The sequence below is a fragment of the Anthonomus grandis genome, chromosome 2, assembly GCF_022605725.1.
Source record: "Anthonomus grandis grandis chromosome 2, icAntGran1.3, whole genome shotgun sequence".
NCBI classification, from domain to species: domain Eukaryota; kingdom Metazoa; phylum Arthropoda; class Insecta; order Coleoptera; family Curculionidae; genus Anthonomus; species Anthonomus grandis.
In genome coordinates this window covers 3,697,133-3,723,372 of record NC_065547.1, presented here as the reverse complement: position 1 = coordinate 3,723,372, position 26,240 = coordinate 3,697,133, and the positions used below count along the sequence as shown (strand labels likewise).

Here is a 26,240-nt window from a genome sequence, read left to right as displayed (position 1 = left end):
AAATTGTACTTTCTGTCAACAGGAGAGTCTTGCACACAAGATCCTCTTAAACAAAGATGTTTAATTGAAAAAACAAAGAACCATGCAGAAATCACAATTTCTTCGGTAAAAACAAGCCAATTACCCAATAACGCAATGAATATTAAATTTTCCTTATAAGAACCGATTGAGTAACAAACGCGGCATTGAAATCGTTTTATTTTGAAAGTTTTACTTATAAAACGAAAATTGTTAAAGATCTAATCGTGGAAATGTCATAAAATTTTGGATGTTTGGCAACGTTGCCGTAGGTACCTGGGTGTAAGGTTACCAGAAAAAAAAGGTCTGACACTTGTTATTATTACGCACATAATGGTTATGTGCGTAATTTTTTGAAATTACGTTGGGTGATGTAGAGGTGTGATAGTACGGGGATGATACGATCAAAATGGGGAATAGCTGTTAGTTTTTTCGTGTAATCGTGTCATGTCATGGGTTTGATACACTGAAAACCAAGGACACATCTAAAAAAAGAAGTTTAGATCTTCAAAACTTTGAACACCAGGTTTATATTACATATTACCAAAATATTTAAAAAAAATATACAGGGTGTTTGGCGGAGGGTTAGCCAAACTTGGTGGGCATATAGATAGGCTCAGATAGAAGATATTTTCTTAATAAATTTGTGTTCTAAAAGTCTGGGGTTTTTTATATAATTGATTTTGTGTTATTTTCAGGATTTTCAGAAAATTATGCCTTTTGACATCTTTAAATTTTTTCAGCATATTTTTCGCGTTTTTTTACATTTGTATTTAGTCTCTAATGTATCCTGAATCTAAAAAAATCAATATCAAGTACAAATAATATCGAAATAATTCGTTTTGAGCTCAAAAAGTTAATACAAGTAGCAATGAAAAATCTGGAAAATGGAAAAAATCCTACATAATAATTCTCACGAATCTTTGGACAACCATGGAAAATAACAAAAATTTAGAATTTGAAGACCAGAAATTGTACAAAACGTCCTGGAAATAATTGTACAATAACGCTTTAAAGCTATTTTTTGTAATGGAAAGATTTGAGAAAAAAATACCATTATTGGACTTTGAAGCTGAATACCCTGGATTTTTATTTTATCAATTTAAAATACACTCAATTCCAAAAGTACACCTCAAAAATTGAGAATTGATATGTTTCAAACACAAAAATAAGAACCATTAATTAACCAAAAAAACCATGTTAACTGACATTCAAACCTAAACCTGCCATTAACAACAATATCTTATCAATTATCCTAAAGAAAAAACAAGTGAGATAATCATCTAATCCCAGGTCAAATCCCCCCGCTCCTTCTCCTCTAATCCGCCTAAAACAAAAATTTAACTTTCATCTCAGCAGGTACAACTACCCACCATGAAAATATGCCTTATAATAATAAGCAAGGTCCTTCGGATCTCTCAAAGGAAACCTAAATAAGAGAGAAAGAGAGGTAGAAAACGATAATAATGCCTGGGTAAAAAAAAGACAAGAAGAAGGCACGCCGGATCGGAAGAACAGTTGTTTATGAAGTGAGCGCTGTTGTCTGATCTTGTACCCAGACAAACAATTATTGAATAAAGAATTCAGTGACATTTCGTGTCATCTGCAAAAGAATGTAAAACATATTTTATTTTTATCATTTTATTATATTATATATTTGTTTATTTTATATTTTAATATATGTATTTTCATTTAAAACAAAACTCTTTTAATGATCTATAATAATTCTATCTCAATTTAATTAATTCCATAATCAATTAATAACTTGATATATTTAAAATAACGTATATTGCTAAAGATCTCTAATATTCATTGAGTTAAGGGGACACCCAAAAATATTAATTGGGAGTCAGTCAGAAAGCAACGTTTGAGAGAAATGTGTGTAAGGTGGTGTGTTGGAAAAAGAGTTGTGTTTACTGGTTAAACCAGGCTGCTAAATTTAATAGTGGTGAATATGTGAGAAATAGTTGATCTTGAGTAGATATGTGGCCATTATGAGAAGTTTGTACAGATCTGTTTGCGCATCTTGAAGATGCCCGCACAAGTAGGTGTGAAAGCCTCTGTTCAATTAGGAACGAATGCGCAATTCCTCGAGTGCTGTCTGGTAAGACTGGGGGCCTTACCTGGGGCTTGATTGACACGAATAAACAGAAGGATATAGTAGAAATATATCCTTTGTCTAATTCGTTGAGATGCTTACTGTTTAGCGGCAGTGGAGCGTCTGGGGAAGCCCTTACTATTCTAGGTGACACTAGCTAGTCGTCAAATAAAGGAAGATAACATGTTTGACATATATATATATTGAAATGTGACATTGTGTAAATTGATGTTGACTAAGATGATGCAAGGGAACGGAAGTTCCCCGGTGAGTATATTTATTATTGCCAAAAGTTGACAGAACAGTAAATATTGTTTTTTTATTATTTTTATGTGATGTTCGAGTTTATGTCTGACAATATAAGAAGGATGACTGTTGAGTGAATTTGCATTGTAGAGACCCATTGGCTAAGAACCACTCTGACAGGTAATAAACCACATTTTAAAGCGTATTTTACAAGAATTAGATAACTCTCTTGTCCTGATTTAGTAGCACTCCGGTACAATTTCATTTTTGTTGACTATAGTATGATACGTTTTATACTATTCCGCAAATCAAGTAAATCCGGTAACATGCCGCAACGGTGCCGTCATACCGACGAGAGCGTTCTCAAGTTCACCGATCTCGTCTTCGGATATACGCTGGAGCGACGTTGTCGCTGTTTGTGATTTGTCTGCACGGTATTTTTTTAGTACATTTGTGTGAATTTCAGAAATGGCTTTAATGACTTATTATAATTTTTTATTATAATTTATTATATTATTTATTATATTTATTTATTATAATTTTTTATTAAAAAATTATAATAAAATACCAGTGACGGTTTTTTCCTAAGGAGTATTCGGGATCTTCACAGTACTATAAGAGGAGCTTTAAAGTGTGGCTGTACAATTATTTCTAGGATTTTTGTACATTTTTTAAATCCTTGAAACAGTTTTTCCAGGGTTGTCCAAAATATAGACTTCAGGCTTTCGAATTAAAGGCTTAAGGCAGTTGAGTCTTAAATTGCCTTAAACCAGTAGAAGTTATTCACAATGTTATTGTACAATTAATTCCAGAATTATTTTGTACAGTTTTTTATTGTGAAATCCTGCATTCTCTTTTATAATCCATGGCTCTCCATTAACTTCCCCAAATTCCTAAAATTCCCAAAAACCAAAAATATTTCTTTAGACCAGTAAAAGTAGTATGTACTGTTATTGTACAATTGAGGCTATGAGTGCAAAAACGGACTAACCCCAATATTATTAAGTGCTAAAAAATAGGTTTAAAAAAATACGAAAATGTAAGTGCGCAAAATCCTTTTGAAAGGACATTTCTGTAGTTCGAATTAATTGAATGTTCTTGAGTGTTACTTAAATTTGCGCAACTTGTTTTAAATTTTTGGATATGGCTATAATATTCGATTTTTCTATGTGGGTTAGTCCACTCTGCATTTAAAATAGATTGGGTTTTTAATGGGTTACTATAACTGAAGCTATTATAAGTATTACGTCAAAAACTGTATTACTCGTATTGTCACGAGAATAAATAAAAAAATATAGAAACTTAATTTTTTTATTAAGTAGGTAGTTATTAAATACGTAAAGTTTCTTTTTCCTCAATTGGGCCAACTACTTCACCTCCAGTTGCTTGAGCAAATGACCTCTCCACCATTGTTTTTGTTTCAGATACTTTTGTGTTTATTATGTTATTTTCAAGTTCCTTTGTGGAAAAAAATCTTGACTTATCCATTTCTATTATGGTAAAGGGATTTTTTTTTCTAGCATGTCTTATGACTGTATGCCAGTCTTGAGGTATAAAGATATGTGGATGGAATTTCTTTTCTTTTTCCATGATTTCGAAATCTTTGTTGCATGTTAAATAGAAATGACCACTTACAAGGAATTTATGATCTATTTCTTCCATAGTAAATAATGGAGATGCAGTAATATAATTACATATCAATGACATTTTTATATTACGATTCTGACCACCACATTGGTCAGAATACATAACAAGTCTTTTCGATGTAGCAAAGATTTTTATGTAATATAAAATACAAGATCGCACCTCTTGCGGTCCCTTGGAAGCAATACTTTCATCCCATACAAACATGAACGAATTATTGGTTCCCATTTCATGTATATTAAAGCAGTAAGTCCATAACTGCCTTTTATAGTAACAAATGCCTGTGGTAAGTACAGGTGTAGGAAGAGTCTTCATTAGATCAAAACAGATGACCGTTGCGTTTCCACTTTTTGCCAGTTTAGTGTCTTTTTTTTAAGGTGTCTCTAGCATATAAACTTCTTACTTTTAGTAGCTCAGTGAACTAACTGAGGATAGTCCACTTTGCTTCTTTAAACTTTCATCAATAATAAAGTTCAATAACTAGTTTAGTGCTGCCATCTCGTAACGAAAAGGAATTGGTTGTTTGGTCTACTGTGCAATAAATAGATTTAAACTTGACGGATAATATTCTACAATAAAGCCGATTTTGAATTTTTGTGGGTTAGTCCGATATTGCACTTATAGCCTCAATTATTTCTACGCTCTTTTGTAAAATTTGTTGTCTTCAAATTCCTGAAAAATTTTTTTTGTGGTTTTCCAAGATCGTCCAAAGGTTCGGGATAACACACATTCCAGGTTTCCGACTTAAATCAACACTCACTCAAAGACAGTAGAGGTGTTATTGATTAAATACGTTCTTCCAGGCAATGGTCTCTCGAATTGCCTTATAACGATAGAAGTCACGCACGTATCGATATTGTACAATTATTTCTAAGATTTTTTGTACAGGTTTTTAGCTTTAAATTCCTGAGGTTTTTTTATATTTTCCAGGGTTGCCCAAAGGCCTTAAAGAACCTAGATTCCAGGCTCTCGAATTAGATGTTACACATTCTAGGTTTTTGCATTAAATACGTTCTTCAAGGCAGTCGAGTTTCAAATTGCCTTAAACCAGTAGAAGTTATTCGTAGCATTATTATACAATTAAGTCCAAGATTATTTTGTACAGGTTTTTATTTTGAAATCCTGCAGACTTTTTTTTTTAATCCAGGGCCTGTATTAACTGTGGATAATACAAGCTAAAATACCCAGATACCATAAAGTAGATAGACCAATAGAAGTAGTATGTACCATTATTGTACAATTCTTTCTAAAACGTTTTGTACAATTTTTGATCTTAGATTCTGAAAAAAAACATTTTTAATTTCCAGGGTTGTCCAATGCCTCTGAATAATATAAAAAAAAGTCAGATTGCAGGTTTTCAAATAAAATATTTTATTTTTCATTTTTTTTTGTAGAACTGGAAGTAGTGCATAGTTTACTACTAATTTCTAATATGATGCATGATTTTACAATTAGTTTCAGTAATTTTGGTACAATTTTTGACCTTCAAATCCTGGAAAAACTTTTTTTTATAAATCGAAAAGTTGGATGTCAAGGAGAAACCCATAGTAAAATACATTCCACCCATACAAAAAAAAAGTACCTCTATTTCTACTCAAACGGAAGACACCGAACCCACCTCAACTCCCAAAGAAAATACATACTGCCAAAAAACTCCATCGCAAAACTTCATGGCCAGAGCAGAATGGAACTACTTCGTAGTATCCAATGTTCCTGAAAATTTTACAGCAAATAAGCTTGCCTACTACATAAAAGAGAGACTCGGGACTACTGAATACATTCGTTGCTCTTCATGCAGAAAAATGGGATCAGCTCGAGTTTTCAGATCTGATTTTAAGATCACCTTGCTCAACTAAAGGAGATTCGCATGTGGCCTCCAGGCACCGTAATAGATGGTGACAAAGCGAATTCCTTACAGCCTCTACCTTTGGTGCAGCCAATAACATTGACCACAGCCGCCCAGGCTGCTTCTGCTAATGTTTCCAGGCAGGAAAAATTATTAAAGCTCGGTTCGGATAAAGAAGCCATAGCTGTATGCAAGTCCCTTACTCAAGATGACGTCAGCATTGCAGTGGTGGATAATGTTAAAAACAAATATGTGCCGCTGCCGAATTTGGACCCGATGACTCCACCTATAGTGCGGCTCTCCCAAAATCCTGATGCTGAAAGTGGTCGCTATCTCTTGTCGAGACTAAGGGATCCCTCCAATGTGTGCTTTGAAGGGCACACGACTACTAGTATGAAACTAATGCTAGCATCCGAAGGACTGCCTATCGATCTTGGTTCATTGCGAAACCTGTATATCCGCTTCCATGACGTCTACGGCATTGGCGCCGCCGAGGTTGAAGATGACCTTTCAGCCTTTAGGTCCTTTTTTTCATCTGAAAAACTGGTAAGGCTTCAAAAAATTAGGGAAAGTCAATCAAATTATTTTTATAGTTGCTCTCCATCTAGAAACAAAAATTTGTAAGTAATGTGACGCGACCAGAGGATGTAGCACCCTCTGTAAAGCCGGAAGATAGCGTGCTCAGTGTTTTTCTTTTAAATATTCAGTCCTTAAGACGCAAAACCAACGATTTATTAGAAGAACTTAAATTTCCTGAAATTATCGCCATTACCGAACATTGGTTAAACATAGATGAACCTATTTGTATTCAAAATTATACTATAATTGCTAGGTTCAATAGAAGTATTTTTTCTCATGGCGGCACCTTAATTATGTCTACCAACAGCTTTGTAGCAGTCACTAAGTTCGATATCTTATTATCTGAAAAAGAATTTGAATTTTCCATCGTTCATAACGCTTTACTTGACCTTTACATTATTTGTATTTATCGATCACCCGACGCTAATGTGCTGATTTTCTGCCAAAAACTACTGAGCTTGCTGGAATCCCTACCTATAAAAAGTATATAATTGATTTTATGTGGTGACTTTAACATTGACTTCACCGGTGTGTGTGCTGCTCAAGAGTCTCTGCAGTCAATTTTTGATTCATTGGGTTAAGAAATGCACATCAACTCTCCAACCAGAATAACTATCAACGATCATTTATTCCGTCATTCGTTGATTGTACTGTCTTAAATGCAGGGTTTTCTGATCATGAAGCTGTGATTTGTAGATTTTCTTTGGAATCTAAAAACAAAAATACTTTACGTCGATTAGGCCGTGTTTTTGGTGACAAGAATTTATTAAATTTTAGGAATCAGTGCCTTGAATGCAATTGGGATTTTCTTTCTGATGATATCGATGATGAGTTTTCTAGATTTACAAGGACTTTATCAAATATTTCAGATAAGTGTTTTCCTTTGAGACCTATAAAAATTAAACATCATAAGCCTTGGTCTACTTATGGCTTACGTATATCAGCAAAAAACATGCGCTCATTATGGCATCTAAAAAAATTCTCCGTCAGCGACGTTTTCCACAATTACGTCAGGCGATACAGAAGAGTTTATCACAAGACAATAAAAGCTGCAAAGGATGCCTATTATAACAAAAGGCTTACTAATTCTGGTAATGTGTCTAAAGAAACATGGTCTATTGTTAACGAATTGAGAAATAAATCTTCCTCGCCTAGCACTATTACTACTTCACCGGAAGACCTTAACAATTACTTTGTAAATGTGGCTAAGAACCTAACGACCACCATATGGTAATCTGCACAGTTTCTTTTTCACCCCTGTATCATTCACCGACCTTCGAAGTACAATTAACGAAATAAAAAATAAATCATCGTCTGGTACAGATGGCCTAACTCTCAAAATGTTTGCAAACCTGCTTGATTGCACCTTAAGTCACTTGGTGAACCTAATTAACATGTCATTTCAGAGGGGAATCTTTCCAAGCTGCCTTAAGACTGCAATTATTATTCCACTGCATAAAGGAGGGGATAAAGATCAAGCCTCAAATTATCGCCCAATAGCACTTCTCCCAACTTTATCTAAGATTGTTGAAAGACTGGTTAAAGAAAGGGTTGTGTCATTTTTACTTAAATATAGAATTCTAACACCGAATCAATTTGGATTTTTGAGAAATAAATGCACCGGTGATGCTATGTTTTCGCTCCTAAATAGTGTTTATTCTAGCCTAAACAATCAACACCCCACAGCTACAGTTTTCTGCGATTTCTCAAAGGCATATGATTGTGTTAATCATAATATTTTAATTAACAAACTGCAACACTATGGGTTTAGAGGATATTCTCTCAAATGGTTTAAGTCATATCTTAATTTCAGAAGTCAACTCGTGATGGTTGATACGACAACATCTTCATGCCAACCAATTGAATGTGGTGTGCCGCAAGGTTCAGTTTTGGGCCCTATTTTGTTTCTCCTATTTATTAGTGACATGGCCAATCTGGATATCAGCGGTAAAATTTTTCTGTTCGCCGACGATACCAGCTTTACTTGGAGCACTCCAGATATCACGTCTCTGCATGCAACTATATCTAACGATTTACTTACCATTAAGTCCTGATGCGATTCCAATCTTCTATGTCTTAATATCTCTAAAACCAAGGTTGTATCATATAAAAGTACCATTCAACCTTTTACTCTACAAAATACCAGTTTGGATATTGTTGAATCTGTCAAATTCTTGGGACTAATTTTAGACAGCTCTCTAAAATGGGAATCTCATATCGACACCTTATCCACAAAGTTAAGCTCAGCATGTTTTGCCATAAGATCTATTTCCAAAGAATTAAGCTTTTTAACATCTAAATCAGTTTATTTTGCCCTTTTTGAGTCACTTCTTCGTTACGCCATCCCATTCTGGGGTTCATGCTGTGCCACTCAATTTGAGCGCGTATTCAAGTTGCAAAAGGGGGCGATACGCTATTTACTGGGACTTGACAGTACAGCTCACTGCCAAAAATACTTTAAAAAACATAGAATATTAACTCTTCCTTCACTGTTTATATTTGAATCTGTTTGCTTAATCCGAAAGCATGTGTCAGAATTTCCAAAGAGGCCTTCTCATAACTATCCGCTTAGAAAAGCAGAGCATGATATTTATCTGCCAACCCCACGGTCGGAATTAGTAAAAACTTCTATAATCTATAGAGCAAAAAAATGCACAATCATCTTTTACGATTAAATCTATGACAACGTTTTCCTGTTTTCGCAATGCCTTAAAAGCTTTACTATTGGAAAAGGCTTTATACACAGTAGAAAACTTTTTTAATCTTTCCTTTTAAATACCACACACACATTGGCCCTATTTACTTTATATTCTCCATCCCTTCTGATTTTATAAACATTTAGTTGTATAAGTAATTTGACCATGTACAATAGGTTACCTATTTTGTATAAAATTTAAATGTCTTATGTTTTTGTTTTTTGTGTACTCATGTGTTTACTTGTATGTGTTTATTTATTTATTTATATTAGCTTTGTCTACAAAATTTATAATTTTTTGACAATAAAGCGATTGTATTGTATTGTATTATTTTCCAGGATTGTCCAATGGCTCTCAATAACACAAGAAGGTTAGATTCAGGCATTTAGACATTTTTGAATTAAATATTTAATTTTTATTCTTTTTTGTACGACTGAAAGTAATACTATTTCTACTATATGCCATTATTGTACAATTATTACCAGAATATTTTGAATAATTTTTGATCTTCAAAACCTAGATTTTTTAAAAATTTTCCAGGGTTGTCCAATGCCTAATTCAAAAAAAGTCACATTTCGGGTTTTCGAATTAAATATTTTATTTTTGTTTTGTACAAGTGGAAGTAATGCGTAGTATAGTACTAATTTCTACTATGTGGCACTATTATACAATTAGAATTTTTTGTATAATTTTTTACCTTTAATCTTGGAATTTTTTTATTTATTTACCAGGGTTGTGTAATGGCTCTAAATAATACGAAAAACACAGAATTCAGTTTTTTTTATTAAATATTTTATTTTTATTTGTACAACTAAATGTAGTATAGTACTACTTTCTGCTATGTGACATTATTATATAAATATTTCAAGGATTTTTGTACAATTTTTGATCTTGGAATTTTTTTGTAATCCAGGATGGTGTAATAACTCCGATAGTTTTGCTAAGAATGCAAAAATATTTTTTTAGACTAGTAATTTATATGTAGGCATTAGTGTACAATTATTTCTAAGATTTTTTGTACAGATTTTTTTAATTTTTTTTAAAAATTTTCCAGGGTTGCCCAAAGGCTTTAAAAACATACATAGAGTTCAGGCTATCGGATTAGATATTTTCTTCCAGGCAGTTGAGTATCAAATTGCCTTAAACCAGTAGAAGTTATTCGTAGCATTATTATACAATTAATTCCAAGATTATTTTGTACAGGTTTTTATTTTGAAATCCTGCAGGCATTTTTTTTATAATCCAGGGCCTATATTAACTCTGGATAATACAACAAGCTAAAATACCAATATATCATAGATAGAGACCAATAAAAGTAGTATGTACCGTTATTGTACAATTATTTCTAAAACGTTTTGTACAATTCTTGACATTAGATTCTGAAAAAATCATTTTGAATCACGAGGGTTGTCCAATGCCTCTGAATAATATAAAAGAAGTCAGATTGCAGGTTTTCAAATTAAATATTTTATTTTTCTTTTTTTTTGTAGAACTGGATAGTTTACTACTAATATCTAATATGATGCATTATTTTACAATTAGTTCCAGTACTTTTGGTACAATTTTTGACCTTTAAAAATCCTGGAATTTTTTTTTTATTTTCCAGGATTGTCCAATGGCTCTCAATAACACAAGAAGGTTAGATTCCAGGCATTTAGACATATTTGAATTAAATATTTTATTTGTTTTTGTACGACTGAAAGTAATACGATTTTACTTTGTGACACTATTGTACAATTAGAATTTTTTGTACAATTTTTTACCTTTAAATCCTGGAATTTTTGTATTTATTTGCCAGGGTTGTTTAATGGCTCCAAATAATACGAAAAACACAGAATTCAGTTTTTTAATTAAATATTTAATTTTTATTTTGTACAACTGGAAGTAGTACGTAGTATATATTTTATAATTTTCTACTACGTGGCATTATTGCGCAATAGGTTCCAGTTTTTTTTGTACAATATTTGACCTACAAATAAATCTGAAATAATTTTAATTATTTATTTTCCAGGGTTCTGCTATGGCTCATTAAATATTATAAAAAGTTTGAATTCGAGGTTTTTGAATTTATTTTTTTTTGTACAACTGGAAGTAGTGCGTAGTATAGTACTACGTTTTTAAATTATTTTTTTTGTAAACTAAAAATAGTACGTAATTTAGTACTACTTTCTATTATGTGGCATTACTGTATAATTATTTTCAGGATCTTTTTGTACAATTTTTGAGCTCTACTTTTGCTCTAAATCCTGTTTTTTTTTTTTTTAATCCAGAATTGTGCAATAACACCGGTAGTTCCCCCAAAATTGAAAAATATTTTCTTAGTCTATTAAGTCATACGTAGGCGTCAGTGTACAATTATTTCTAGAATTTTTTGTACAATTTTAGATTCTTAGGGTTGATCCTCCAGGGTTGTTCAATAGCTTAGAATAATATAAACAGGGCAAATTCCAGGGTTTTTTAATAAAAAACAATTTTCAGTAGTTATAGGTAGCTTTGTCAGTAATTTATCAATATATTGCCTTATATTAATAAAAGTCGTATGTATTATATTATAATATGTGCGAATAATTATTTCCAGGATTTTTTGTACAATTTTTTCATTCTCAAATCTCAGAATTATATATTTTTTTAAATAATCCAAGGTCGTGCAATAACTCTGGAAAACATAAAACTCATTGAGGTTATATGTATAAATATATATATTCTTTCAAGCATTCAAACCATAAGTGACGTTCTGACAAGCAAAAGTTATGATGTGTTGACAGGTTACAAATGACAGTGGTGCTAAGACAAGTGACAGTTATGAGATTTTTTTTTCCTCAATTAAGCCATCGCGGTTTCTTTAAAAAGGCCTCTATAATTGTGAAGTTTTAATAAATGACAAATTATGACAGTTATGATCCATTGACAAATGACAAAATAAATATCAAGAATGTAAATATGGTGATTGAATAACGTAAACGAGGTGACCAACCTATTACGAGAACAACAGTCAGTATCGTGATTATTATCGCGTTGCATAATTCAATAACGTGGTAAAATACGATAAATTTATTACGACATCATAGGTATAAATATATATATGAATATACCGTAAATTATAGGCCGTAAATAGTATCTCGTTGGACCTGTTAGGAATATACGCTACATTATAAATTTCCTAATACTCCCACAATATTGAGCGCGAACCGTGGAAACACCCCATAAATAAATAATTGTTGCGGTACGACCGGAGTTATTTTAGGTACGGTGCAACGGTAAATGGAACTTTCGATTTGACCTTTAGGTTCTTAGGAACCTACTTCCTATTTTCGTTTCGTTATGGTCTGTATGGAGGGCCGTCCTCTAGTCGACAAATGTATTAAATTGAATTGTTAGAAATTAATTAATAAAATTGAATTCTACATAAAATTCCAAAATAATTTGATAGGTCACGCGACATGCTCTGGATAGAATAGTTTCCGAGATAGAAACAGGTGAAATATCATAAAAGGGTCATTTTTCACTGTTTATATCTGGGAAAGTGTTAGACTGAACTATACCCATGAATTTTTTTAGTATTTCACTTTGAATTTAAAAATGTAATAACACATGGGGTGTATTGCATATAAAGGGTGTTTTTTTTAGAGGCGGAGAACTTTAAATGGAAATTAAACACAACATATTTTATTGATATGAACGAATTTGCTTTTATATTAAAGAATTTTTTTTGGCATTAATATTTAAAAATGATTTCCGGCATGTGATACCCACGGCTCAGTACGTGGCGTAATCTAAAGGTCCAATTTTCACACACTCTTTCCAGTACTGCAGGCTGTATTTCGGCAATCACGCGTCGTATGTTGGCTTCCAAGTGTTTCGGGTTTATCAGCATAGACATGCGACTTAACATAGCCCCAAAGAAAATAATCTAATGGCGTCAAGTCGCACGAACGAGCTGGCCAGTTTACAGGTCCATTCCTTGAAATTATTCGTTGCTTGAATGTCTCTTGCAGTAAATTAATTGTTTGGCGCGCTGTATGATACGTGGCACCGTCCTGCTGAAACCGCATTTCTGCAACGGCTTTCAATTGAGGCACAAAAAAGTTGGTTATCATGTTTCTGTATATCGCTCACCGTTTACTGTATTGACCATCAGCATTTCTAAAGACATAAGGACCATTGATTCCACCCAAGTGAGTCTGTTCATGAGGAATTGCCAAACCAAACTAATCTAAAAATAACCAGTTGTTGTCAAATGAAAGTTCTCCGCCTCTAAAAAAAACACCCTATATTTGAAACTAAACATTTTATAGTTGCATTTCTACTGTTTTTCAGTACGGCCCAACGATGATTAATATAATACCCGAAATGACGTTCGCAGTTCATGTAAAACCAAAACACCATACAATATTTTAATGAAAAAGTGAGGAAACTGTTTTGAATCCTGTATCGAATACAATAGAACACGCCCCGAGGGCCGAAAGTTGTAAAATGACCCGAAAAGCGAGGGACCGAACAAACAACGGAAGAAAAAAAAAACCGACACTTAAACTCCGTTTCTAACCCGCCTGTTTAGACAAAAGATTATTTTTCTTTACGGTGTTTACTTTATCCGATGTTTGTAATAAGTAGAAGTTTTCAGATCCTCCCCCCCTGTTGTGTTTCTCTTCATGTTTGTTTTTCTTACGCGGTTTGGGAATCAAAAATTAAATTAAATATGGTCGCAGTGCACTGGGGGGGGTTTAAAATTATTTTATATTTACTATGGAGTCATTATAAGGGAACATATACAGGATGTTTCAGAACTATGGGATCAAACTTCTGGGGGTTGTTTAGTGCAACAGAAGAATCCATTTGAGTATAGGAACCCATGTCTGGAAATGCGTCACTACGCCACTACAGCCCTAAGACGCGGCGTTAAAATTCATAAAAAACATTAATTACCTAAATAGGGTCTGCTCGTAGCCGATCGATAGTTCTAGCCTGGACACTTATCCCCGCTTTCATCGATACCTCACAACAGAAGCCGAAATGATGCGGGGCGACCACCGCATCGCGATGGCAAAAATTCCGCGCTGGGGACATATTTTGCGTTGATTCGAAATAATATTTTACTGCAGTTATTATTGTAGTTTATAGTAAGCTTACGCATTTAAAATTTTAAACTACCAAACTATTTTGATACTCGCTTTGAGTTTTAAAAAGAATAAAAATTCGGTATTTAAATTAGGTGGGTAAATTAACAATTTTATTTTTAACTTACATTTTACAATCTTAATTTTATTTAGAATAATGCCTACCTCTTGCTGCATTCCTGGGTGCAAAAGCAATTATAAAGATACCGAGAGAGTTACCATTTTTCGTTTTCCCAATGACCCGGATAAAAAGAAAAGATGGTTAGAATGCATTGAAAGAGACGACGTAGTGATAAAAGAATCATCAAGGATCTGCATAAAACATTTTTCTGAACGTGTCATTATTCGTGAGGATATAGTGGCTAGGAAGGATGGAACAATTTTAAAGGTTTCTCGAAAAAGAGTAAAGCTGTCAGAAGATGCCTGCCCTACAATATTTGAGATTCAGCCATTCACAACCCATACCCCTACAAAAAAAAAATCACGGGTCTTACAAGAGTTAGAACTTGAGCCCCAAATGATAAATCAAGAAAATAAGGAACAAAAAGATTGTATAAATACATTTGAAGAACTAACAGGTAGTATTTTGCATATAGTTCAAAAAAATTTTAGCAATTATTTTAATTTTAAAATATCTACTGATCATATCAATATTTTTTATGTTACTGAAAGTGACTTAACCAGTTTGCCAGTTATTCTTAAGGGGGTAGTAATAAATAAAAATTTTAAAACTACTTTTTTTTATAAAGATAGGGAGGTAGCCAATAGTGAATTAAATAGCATTTTAGGGAAATCGAAAATATGTAATAGGTGGTCTATTTTATTAAATCTTTTAAATTTTGTACAAAAAATTTCTATTCAGGTTTTGCCAGAGAATGAATTTGAGGATAATTTTACTTACATTGAAAAAATATTACAAGATATTTTAATAAAACAAAATTCTAAAGAGCATAATATTATAAGAAAATTGAAGTTTGTTAGGGAGCAAATAACCTTAATGAAAAGTATTCTCCGGAAACATTAATTTGGGCCAGCACTATTTTTTTAACCTTTTCAGGGGCATATTTTTTTACTAAGGGATAGTAATACATTAATACTTCCCAGTCCCCGCCATTTAAAAAGACTATTATTAAAATTAGGGTCTAATAGTTCAGGTGTAGATGAATGTCATCTTAAATATTTGTCAGAGAAAAAAAAGAACCTAACTGACAGAGAAAAATATGTCGTTTTAATGTTAGACGAAATTTATATTCGGTCTGACATATCATATAAAAGTGGGAAAATAGAGAGTTTTGCCTCGAACAATACTTACAATTATATATACAAATTTAGGTGATGATAAAAAAATGATACCAGCAACGACAATTCAAGCATTTATCATCTTTATTTTGGGACCATAAAGATATGGTAGGCTTATTTCCTATTTCAACTCTTAAATGCGACATTCTACATGAATTAACTAAGAAAATTTTAAAACTTCTGACAGATATGGACTACCATGTAATTGCCATTATTACGGACAATAATGCGGTTAATAAAAAAATGTTCAGTTTACTTTGCGGTGGTACAATACAAACCTATTTTTAAATCCCTATACAAATGTCTCTCAAAAAGTATTTATTTTTTTTGACACGGTTCACATTTTGAAATCCATCAGAAACAATTGGAATAATCAAAAGGATAATCTACAAACTTTTTTTTTGCCCGATATTCCCAATGATATGCAAAGTTTACAAACATTTCCAGAAGTTGCCAATATAACTAAAATAACGGCATGTGTAAATAGTTTAAAAAAAAATATTTTCTTATGAAGAAAATCGGGTTGTTAAATTAGCACCGTCGCTCTCAAGAAAAGTGTTATATCCTTCGTCAATAGAAAGACAAAATGTTAACTTATGCGTCAGGCTTTTTGATAATAAAAATATTGCTGCATTACAAGAATATAATAAAGACAATCCAACTACAGTGAGTGGAACCATTAAATTTTTAGATTTAATTTCAAAATGGTGGAAAATCGTAAATTAAAAATCTCAATTTAACGGTATACGTTTTCGAGACTCGCATTATGATTGTATAAGAGATCCAGAATTTGACAAAAATATTATATTTTTAAGAAATTTTATTAAATGGTTAGAACTATGAAACGAATTAACTATTCAGGGTAAACCAGAGAGTACAAGAAATGGAAAACTTTCAAATCAAACACACTTTTCATTAACACATATGTACTTGTAAGGTCTTGTCAGACATGTGTAAATACCTGATAAACGATTTAAAATTTGAGTATGTCTTACTGGAAAAGTTTCAAACCGATGATTTAGAGGGTAGATTTGGACAGTACAGATTAATGTCGGGGGCTAATTACCATATTTCAGTAATTCAAGTTTTGGAATCCGAGAGAAAATTAAAATTAATAAGCGTTTTAAAATTAAAATCTTCACTCAATGGCGATTTTTCTTTGAAAAACTTTGATCTTAATACTCAAGATAATTTTAATATTAAAGAATTAACAGAACTTGACGATTTTCTTCTTGATGCTTTATTGTTGACAAATGACGAAACTATAAATTAAAATAAAAAACGGGTTTTAATTTATATAGCAGGATATATTGCTAGAAGTATTAATAAAAAAATAAAGTGTGAAGATTGCACTTTATTTATTTGCTTTCAAAATCAATTAGACATTGATTATCCAGAAAGTTCAGATTTTTCCTACATTGATAAATTGGATCGGGGAGGCTTAAAGTGGCCAAAAGACATAATTGTAGAAATAATATCCAATATATTTTTACTATTTAAAATTTTAATTAGTGATACATGCGAATCGCTTTTCTTAAAATTCAAGTCTTAAAGGGGTATTTTACAAAGCTTGTCCATAGAAATGTTAAAACATAAAACCATTTTTCCAATTTCTTGTTTTTCTTGCGGAGATAATAGGAATCAAATATTCAAACAATGTATTGTTCATATGGCAAACATTCTTTTAAATAATTACTGTAAAAGTAAAAATTCAAGTTTTCAATCTAGTCAGGTAAATAAAAAACAAAGGGCTGTAAAAAAACATAAAAGTAAGTAACGGTATGACAGTATGGAATTAAATACATTATTTATTTTTGTATAAAATATATATATCTTGTCTTTATTATTGTTTAGATATTGTCTTAAATATGGTGTTCAAGTAGTATAGAAATGTTTTGATTGTTGTTAATAAATATTTTTGTAATTATCTGCTATAAGAGTAAGAATAATTAAAATATTGACTATAGGTTAAATAATAAAAGCTAAATGGCTGTAGAAAACTTAAAATGAGGCTGTAAAAAACTTAAAATATTAACAGTGTAACCAATGCGCTTAGTTTCATATACCATATGTATGTTTTGTTTTTCTTTTTTTACATATTTTATTTTACCATAACTATTAAGAATATTTTGGTTATGGTTTTATATACCATTATGTATTAGATAAAATAAAACCAATTTATAGCATTTATTGAATAATAATTAATTTATTCCTCGTTTTTAACCTTATCCAACCATTTAAAGTAAATACTCTAAAATATTTAAAAATAATATTAATATGTATGTATGTATCTTGTGGGAGATAGAGCTGTGCGAATTTCTAATTACTGTGCTACTGTTTAAGCTCAGAAAAAATTTAAATGGATTTTTATTTTTTTTTGATTATCTTCGGAATCATTCAAATTTTCGATTTTTTAAAAAAGCAACCAAAATTTGGCGTAGGTACCTACCTAATTTTGTTTTCGGCATTAACATTTTTACGAAAAAGTAATACAGCAATGCAAAAACTTTCCCATAGCAACCAAGATTAATACGAAAACGCAAGAACCCAACCCAACCCACAAAAGTGTCAAGAATAAGTTTTTGAAAATTTGTTTTTTTTTTCAATAATTTTCAAAACCACATAATATATATATATATATATATATATATATATATATATATATATATATATATATTATAATATATATATAATATATATATGGCATATTCTTTTATAAATAACTAATTTGCAACTTTGGGGTAAATTATCCATTTTCGTACTTTAAGTATTGTAAGACGAATTTGAAACACCGTTTTATATGTATATTTTTCCAATAAAATAAATAATAATAAATATTTAAAACATTTATCATATACCTAAAAATACATAATAATAAAAAAAATATATTATCTTGTAAAATGTAAAATATTAGGTCCCGCGGTATCTCCACTTCGTTCCACTGTACGGCGTGCGCCACCAAATCTCGGCTTCAATTTTGACGCCTCGAAACCAGTGTCACGGCTAGAACTCTCGATCGGCTACGGTCTGCTGCATTTATTGTTACCTTTTAAGGCTTATCAATGTCAATTCTCAATGTCATGTTTAAAAATTTTATAGCTTACAATTTTTAAACATTTATTACTAATGGAAAACCTTTACCAATCAAGAATAGGCGGATATGCATTTGGCATACGGAGCAACAAACTGCGCGGTTGTATCATGAACGTTATCCCGAACGACAGCATCCTGGATACAAAAAGTTTATTGCGGTTTATCGGCGGCTCGCTGAGACAGGCATCTTTAAGACCAAAATGCATGATACTGATGTTGCCCGATGAACCATCAAATAGCACACGTGACATCATAGGATTATCATCCTAGAGTTCAATGTTGTCGATAGCTTCTGGGTCACCTCATTGCACAACCAAATTTTTTACGATATGTTTTGTGGACCGCTCAGCGATTTGGGCGCCGTTGGATTGTCAGAGGTGGAACAGTTTCTTGGCCTCCTAGGTCACCCGATTTAACTTCGCTCGATTTTTTCTTGTGGGGACATGTAAAGTCTTTAGTATACGAAACTCCAGTAGAATCAGAGCTAGACTTAATTGGACGAATAACAGAAGCATTTGAAATCATTCAAAACGAGGATCAAATTTTTAGTGTAGTCCGCCGAAATCATGTGCGGCGTTTAAATCGGTGCATTGAGGTTGGAGGAAGACATTTTGAACAATTGTTGTGATGGTATCATATACAAAAGGTAAAAATAAATGCATCAGATCCTATTTAGGTAATTAATATTTTTTCTAAATTTAAACGCGTCCTAGGGCCGTAGTGGCGTAGTGACCCATTTCCGGACATGGGTTCCTATACTCAAATGGATTCTACTGTTGCACTGAAAAACCCCTAGAAGTTTGATCCCATAGTTCTGAAACACCCTGTACACATACACATATTCGGGACGAGTCCTAGACACTTAATCTGAGACTACACAATTTCTAAGTAAATTTGACTTAAATAATTTTTTTAAGCTTATGAAAAATCACTTTTTTCCAGGATTTTGTTTGTAAAAATCACATCTGCAAATAAAAATGAACAACTGACTTTAGATCTTCTCTATTTAGTTACACACAAGATAAAAATGGTCTACGATACACGACTTTTGTTACATGAATTCGACTTGATTTAAATTAACAATTAATAGACCATTCTTTGATTAGTAAGTCAGCCAAAATATGCAACCTCATATATTCAAAATCCTTTTGCTGTAATAAGCGATGAAACATTGTACCAGCGTCAAAAGTGGGTTTGAGCTTGTTTATCGACGAGTTTGTTTCATCAGATAAAGTAAGTTTAAATTGATAAAAAAAAGCTTTGCAGACTACTATTCCTTTGTTACACTGGTTTCTTCCGGACTAGCTGTTATTGCTCTTGACGGTCTTCTCAATTGCAACTGCGTGCTATGGTACTTTTGGCTCCTATACTTCTTTTCTCTGTAGCTTCTGGGTGCTAAGGTTGGATTACAGGATTTTTAAATTATTTCAGGATAGGAAAGAGTAATTAGGCTTTGGGGAAAGGTTGCCAGTTATCTTTGGGCGAAGCCAGAACCCGAGCCCCACTCCTCGCAGAGAAAACATAGCTTGAGTGAGTCGGGCGGAGGACTGAGCGATTTCAGTCCTTTGGTTTCGACTTACATACTAAAAGAACTGTTTTAGTGATTATATTTGAATTCGACGGCTACTACCACTATACGCCTTTCCATGGCCGGTTTTCCCTTGGTCTCAGGAGAATGTATTCTTGAATAGTATCAAGCTTGCAGTCAGAGTGCAGATCAACATTCCTTACGAAGAAGGGTGCATTAGTGAACATCCTCAAACACTTATTCTGAAACACCTGAAGCTTTCTGATGTTCGTCTTCGTAGTATTCCAGAAAATGTTCGAGGCGTAAATCAGTTTAGGACGTAAAACCTGTTTGAAGACCATTTATTTATTACTCAAAGAGGGCTTACTGCTCCTGCAGAGAAAGGAGTAGAGCCCATGAATGGCTCCATTGCATGAGTTAGTTTGCTTTATAATGTGCGTTTTGAAGTTATTCTTTTTGTCAAAATATACTCCTAGGTACTTTATCTCATCTTTCCAGGGGACCAGCGTACCCGAAATTGCCAAATTTGGGATGTTGCGGTCATGCTTTTTTGTTATTAGAATGGCCTCTGTTTTCTTACTATTTATTTTGATTTTCCAGTTGTTTGCCCACTCTATAATTTTATCTAGATGACTCTGCATGTACGCTGATATGTGGACTAAATTTTTACAGCTCGCAAAGACACAAGTATCGTCCGCGAATAGTGTGTGCTCTTTGGAATGTCCGCTCGGTATAATGTTAAATAAAATTGGTGCGAGCGGGGAGCCTTGGGGAACTCCCGCTCTCATCCTGTTATAGGAGGTGATAGTTTCATTTATTTTAACAGTAAATTTCCTGTCTTTCAGAGGAAATTTTTAATAAATTTAGTGAACCTTGCGGACACCCCAAATTTCTCCAACTGAAGGCCTTTTCGATGTCGAGTGTGATCATGGCGGTAGATCCCTTCGCATTAAAAGAATCCACCAGGCTCTGTTGTATCCGTGCAAGCTGCAACTCAGTTGATAATCCTCTTGTAAATCCGCACTGCTCTTCCGGGATTATTTTGAGTTCATCTAGCTCCTTCCATAATCTGCTTAGTACCGTCTTTTCAAAGATTTTTCTCAGTGATGGCAGCAGACTAATGGGTCTATAGCTTTCCGGTTTTTTTATGTTTTTACCCTGTTTAGGTATTACTACCATAATTGCTTTTTTCCATTCTACCGGAAAACAGCACAGGCTAATACATTTGTTATAAATGGTTTTTGTGTCCAAGAGTATATTGTCAGGTAGTGTTTTCAGCATTTTGTTGTTTATTTCGTCATGGCCTGGTACTTTCTTATTCATTTGGTCTTTAATTACGTCACTTATTTCTTGTAGGCTTATACTTTTGTAGTTTCGTAATGCGTTTAGTGGTAGGTTTTCGATGTGTACGTTTGATAGCTCTATTTCTTCACGTAATTCAGAATTATCTGGTATATCGTTTAGGTCAAATTGTTCTGTTAAAAGTTTCCGCCTTATCCCAGTCCGAGTATACCAGAAGACCAACCGTTTTCTATAGGCGGGAACTCTGTTTTTGTTCTCCCTCTCAGTATTTTTGAAAACCTTCCAGAATTTTGATTTGTCTTCATCGCCATCGTTAAGTTCTCCTAAAAAATTGCCCCATCTTTAATTTCTGAAGTCGAACACTTCGTTTTTTATTCTTTTCGTAAGATTATTCGCAATTCTTTTTGCCTCTGGGTCTTTTTTGCAGTCTAGCCTGCTTATTTAGTCTGTTTCTTGTTCTTATTAACCTTTTAATTCTCATTGGGAAGACTATGGAGTGGGTGTTTGGGATTGGGATTTTAGTGGTTGCTAAATTAAACGATTCTTTAATTACATTTGTTAATTGTTTTATTGAGGAATCTATTTCCTCAATAGAGCTTGGAGTTGGGATTGGATGATTTTTTGCAAGTATATTTTTTAACATTTCCCAGTTGGTGATAAGTTTTTCAGGATAGGGATCTTGCATAGAGGTTTGAGCTACAGTGATTAGGATTGGGGTATGATCAGAGGAACTAAGGGAGTCCATATTTTCAACCATAATGTTATGGCTTAAGTTTTTTGTGACAGCTATATCTAGAATATCAGGAGTGGTATGGTGATAGTGTGTAGGGTCTTTTGGTGCTACTACCTGTATGGTATTTTCACTTATGTATCTTTCCAGTTTGCGCCCGGCTGCTGTCTCTGCTCTGCATCCCCAGCTTCTATTTTTTGCATTCCAATCCCCCGCCGCTATGGTGGGGGTGTCTTCTCTAAAAAAAGTGTCTAATGTTTCTGTTGTTAAGTATTGATGTGGTGGCTTATATACTGAGATGATGAGAACCTCTTTGTTTCCTAAGAATACTTTAATTGCTGTGTTTTCTATTGCCAGGTCTGTATTACGTTGCGGTACTTCTTGGTGGGTAATGTTTCTTTTGATTAGTATTGCCGTGCCCCCGCCCACTACGTTTGGCCGGTCGTTTCTATAAACTTTGTAGTTCTGTATTTTGAGTTTAGTGTGCGGTCTTAAGAAGGTTTCTTGAATCAGCACTATGTCAATGTTGTTATTGTTTAAGAACTCACAAAGTTCGATGCGTTTTGGGTAAAGCGACTGCGCGTTCCAACTGACAATATTCAGGTATTTGGCCGAATCCCCCAGTCTACGAGTTTGCACCTAGGAGCAATTTTATCGCTGGATTACTATTTAAGACGTTAAGTTGGTTTTCGGAGTATCAATGTTTGGTGATGTGGCCACCCCCTTCTTTGGCTCTGGCCCCTGAACGAGGTCGGGTCGAGTTTTATCCGCGTATGACACTGCCGTAGCCTTTTTTTTCTGACTATTGACAAAGTTTGGGTTTTTTGGGCACTGCCAATAGTTTGCAGGGTGGTCTCCACCGCAATTGCAACATTCAGCCGGTTTATCCATTTCCTTATCGCAATTCTTGTAGAAATGTGCTCCCTTGGTGGCGCAATATTGCAATTGCTGAGTGAGTGACCGAACCCCTGACAACGATGGCACTGCCCAATTTGTCTGGTATCTTCTCGGGTTTTTGACTTGAGGTTCTCGACCCTGACCCTTATATTCAGGAGTGAGCTCACTTCGTAAATTTTTTGTTGATCTTTAGGCAAAAGGAACCTGATCAAGACGGTTTCCCTCCTTCGCCCTGGACCAGTCTTGAACCAGCCCAGCTCGCAGGGGGTGTCGTGTCCCTTAATACTATCTTTGGAACTTTGACCGCGTTGTTAGGCTTAGGCTCTGTTTTGATTTGAAAGTGACAGATTGGAAAGTGGTGTTTGAAGAGGGTTACTCTTAGACTCTCGGCTCGTGCCTGGCAATGCTGGCAAGTCAGCAGACTATTATTATTTATTATTGCTTAATCGTCTAATCTAAATTGAGGAAATTGGGCGATAGTTTGTGCAACTACTTTTATGTCCACTTTTAAAAATTGATTTAACATTACAAACTTTAAAATAAGTTGAGCATAGGCATATACCGGTTGTAAAACAGAGGTTAAAAATATGTAATAACGGACTCAGAATATAGTCAGCAATGTTTTTTATTAATAAAGGGGTTATGTTGTCAAATCCTGGGGCTTTATTAGTATTTAAGCTAAGTATATTGCTTTTTAATTCAGTTTTATCTATGGGTTTTAGAAAAGCAGAATTTTTTATTCTATATTTTGCATTAAAAGTACACTGAAAAAAATATCTGGATTCTGGCAAAGTAATGGGTTTCTTGGCTTTTTTTTTCTTATAGCAAAACCGCCGAGTTTAAACTAATAGTATTTTTCTTTCCTCAAGAGATTCAAAGTTTTTCAATCAAATCCCCGATTCATTTGCTATATTATTATTTATTGACAAAGCCGGAATTCTTGCCGCTAGCATGGGACTTTTAACAAGATCTTATGATTTTAAAACAAAATATCGATTTTTGTCAAACGCGAATATGATTATCTTGTTCCTTTGTATTATTGTATTCCATCGTTTCGAGTTTCAGTCAGTGTTCCGTTGCGGTTCGACATGCGACATCACACAAAGTACCGTGTATAGTGCATAGTGCAAGTAATCTACTAATTTAGTAATTTACTTTCTTTTGTGATATTAACTTTCAAAAATGGGTGATATTGACGGAAATAATTTTAAGCTGCTACTACTTTGTTGCAAAAATTTGCAGGTAAGTTTGTAATCTTAAATTTTTTCCTCCATATTGTTATCCATCATCCATGCATCATCAGAAACTCTATTTTTTCCAGTTCTTTAGCCTATAATAGGTTAGTTTAACTTACGGGTAAAATTATTAGAAAATTAATGCTACATGTAATGCTAGCTCATGTAGCCTCCATTTTGCTGACGCCGTTTATATAGAACAGTGAATATTTGTTGTCAAAATTATATGCTCTTGGCAGAAAGAAATTTTCTTTTCCAATTACTGAGTTTACTCTTTGTTTCAAGTAACAAAATACTTTTATAAGAGTATATGTTTTTTTTCAAAGAGAAAGATCTTTTGTGATAAAATTATATGCCTTTCACATTTTTATTTTACAATTTATTTCTACAGTGTTTTTCTTAAAAGTGTAAATCTTCTTAAAACAAAAAAACTAATTTCACATTCCTATCTTTACTTTTTATAATAGGTACCTATCTTTTAAGGTACATGTCAGTTAACAGTCATTTTAACTAGAAATAAACTGAAACTAAATAAACCACTTAGGCTTAGTAGTTTGGGATTTTGTTGGTAATACAGAATTATTTATTCACAGTTTAATTTTAGATGAAAGTATTGACATTGAGTTTATTAAAAATTTGCCAGTGGATCAAATAAATGTTTTTGCTGCAAATATTGGAGATCATAGGTTGATCATAAGGCTGACAAGATTAGTGCAATCATTGCAGAATGAAAAGGGGGAAGAAGATGTTGTTTGCAATGTGAGTATGAATATTTAGGACAATGTTTATTTAACTTTTGGGTGTTACAACTTCATTTTATAATAAACAAAAATGCGCAACTTTGTCACAATTAAAACTTTTTTATATCTCTTTGTATATACTTAGTTTACGAGACCCCAAAAGTGAACTAGCAATTTGCAAAACACCTTGCATATACCTACTAAATATAATAAATAAGTCACATTTTTAAAATGGCCTTTGAAAAAATATCTATAATTTAAAATTCCCAAAAAAACTAATTAACAAAAATTATTTTTTATTTTTAGAGCATTCCTTTAAAAACAAAATTACTAGTGATGTGGCACTGATTGAAGATGAATATATGCCCAATTTATCACCCCCGCCAATAGAAGAAAATATTCTAATTGACAATGAAACCAGCTCTACCGTTACTGCAATAACCTTGGATAATATTCCATTCTTTATTGTTTCTTCCAAACCTGAAACCTGAACCTTTCTCAAATATCAGACGAAAGCCAAGCTAGCACCCTGACATATAACTCGAAAAACAGTGATATTCCGGTTGCAAGTAAGGCAACCATAGAAAACTTTAATCTTGAAAATATTTTAAGAACTGACTTATTTGGAAATGCCTTATTATATAAGGGTACTACGGAAAATTTATGTCCAGTTGACAGGGACAGGCTATGTATAAATTATCGTAAAACATCTACTAAATATGTATGGTAGACTAACAAATGTCCAACTTAGTGAAGTTGCAGTTAATATTATGTTGTTTAAAGTTTTCTATTATTTGTTAAAAAAATATGTTTTATTTGTAAACCTTCATGCTAGAATAATGATTTAATTTGACAAGATAATTCCACTATTTTTAATATTAAATTAATTTTGGGTATTAAATAAATTATTTAAAAAAAGTAATAAAGGTTTAAAGGTTATTGAAGCATTAAGGATTACTAAGAAGAATTTTTTTCCTTTGTACAGTGTCTAAAGACACTGTACTGACTCTTTAGTCTAGAAGTCTGGGAACGACTAGACTTTTAAGAGACACTGTATGTTTTTTATGTAGATATATTTTTAAAATGCTCTTTATAGTTTTAAGTTCAATATAATATAAGAATCCCTAAAGTCTGATGGATTTACAGGAATGTGCCTGTGTTAAGTTATTTTT

The 26,240-nt window shown here is 32.9% G+C and overlaps 1 protein-coding gene across 14 annotated transcripts in view; it reads right to left on the bottom strand.

Moving 5' to 3' along the window:
* The window catches only part of LOC126750389 (uncharacterized), a 387,538-nt gene that overhangs the window by 213,947 nt on the left and 147,351 nt on the right, over nt 1-26,240 (bottom strand). The gene's annotated exons all lie outside the window — the stretch shown is intronic.